Source organism: Antrostomus carolinensis, unplaced genomic scaffold (assembly GCF_000700745.2).
Source record: "Antrostomus carolinensis isolate BGI_N321 unplaced genomic scaffold, ASM70074v2 scaffold6876, whole genome shotgun sequence".
Lineage (NCBI taxonomy): Eukaryota > Metazoa > Chordata > Aves > Caprimulgiformes > Caprimulgidae > Antrostomus > Antrostomus carolinensis.
The window spans coordinates 24,364-25,943 of record NW_010319694.1 but is presented as its reverse complement, the minus strand read 5'-3'; the positions used below and the strand labels follow the sequence as shown (position 1 = coordinate 25,943).

The 1,580-nt window shown below is 34.4% G+C and overlaps 1 protein-coding gene across 1 annotated transcript in view; it reads left to right on the top strand.

The window, feature by feature from the left end:
• Positions 1-1,580, top strand: part of LOC114818628 (ribosomal protein S6 kinase alpha-5-like) — a gene marked incomplete at both ends in the record, with an annotated part of 19,512 nt that overhangs the window by 10,055 nt on the left and 7,877 nt on the right. The window lies entirely within an intron of this gene.

Here is a 1,580-nt window from a genome sequence, read left to right as displayed (position 1 = left end):
AGACCCCATGTCATTTGATAATTTAAAACTCTCTATTACGTGCCTGGAACAAACAGGAAAAATCTGGAGTTATGTGTAATCACTTACTGGGAGCAATGTGTGCTGTAGTGTTTTTAAAGACCAACTGAATTTGAGTGTCTTGCATCAGGACAGTGTGCCCTGTCTAGTGTATTTACAGTTTTGAGATATTTGAACATTCTCTTTGAGAAAGTAATGTGAAGATAATTATAGAGGTTGAACAAAACGTCCAACTGGTTCAGATTTCCATCTCATGAAGGCTTTAGGAGACCCTACAAGGGCATGGATAAGCATATAATGCTGGTTTCCTTAGTGAACTTGCAGCAGCCTGCGGTTTGGTGTCTGTTTCTCTTCTGTTTAGCAACACTTGGTATACTTTCCTCTCCTTCAAGGATTTATATAATATTTTTGAACTCATCTACATTTTTGACATCTGCATCATAATGTAACAATAGTTCCACAGCTTAACCACATATTTGTTTGTGTCATTTGGACAGTTCTTAATCTTGACACCTAATGATTTAATTTGTTACCTTAGTTATTTTATTTCTAGAAATAATAGAAAATTGTTTTTTACTTACCTTCATACCATTTTTGACTTTTAACTCTCTAGCATCTTCTTAAGTACTCTACCTTTTCAGGCTAAATAAAAAGTCTGAGTGTGTTTAGTCCCCTTGATAATTAGAACAATACTCTTTTTCTGTAATTTTTAATGTTCTCCTATACCTTCTTTTTTCTGATGGGGGGAGAGGAACTGGGGGCAGAAGAGAGGAAAGACTTAAATAGTGTGCATCACTTAAGATACGAGCATGCAAAGATTTCATACCACAGCATAAGGGATTTCTGGATTTGTGTCGAAGGCTTCAGGGATGGTACACTTGTGCCATTTTTCCCTTCAGTGTTTTCCTTCACGTTCTGACATTCTGTTTGTTTTTTGGCTTACCACTGGTGTTTTCTCATAGGGTTGTCTGTGGTAACTCCAGGTATTTTTTTTTTTCCCCTCACTTATAACACTATGCACAATTAATTATTATCATACTTCACATGGATTACTTATTTACCTATTTTGAACTTCATCTGCCATTTTATTTTTCAACTACTTAATACTTTGATACTGTGGTACAGTTTTCAGCAATCAGCTTTGATTTCTGTTACAATGGATAACTTACTAAACCAAGACCATCAGCTTTCTCACTGTTTGTATATGACTGAATAAAACAGGATGAATTCTTGTGGTGACCTCCTTTCACTGAAAAATCTGAATATTTATTTTTAACCTTTTGGGGTTTTGTTTGTTAATATAGTTCTTCATTCATAAGAGGACCCCCTCTCTTTGCACCTATGATTGTTTAGTTTTTATAAGGGAACTTAAGTACCTTGAAAATATAAATAAGTCAATTATATTATTGTTCCTTCCTTCTAATTCCTTTGAGTGATTATTAATAGAAATAATTATTGCCATCTACAAAAGTAACACTCATTCTTTTGCACAGTATCCTGTTCGTATATCTACTCATTCTAACCTTTACTGTTTCTGTAGGTTTGCCTAGTAGAGGTATCAA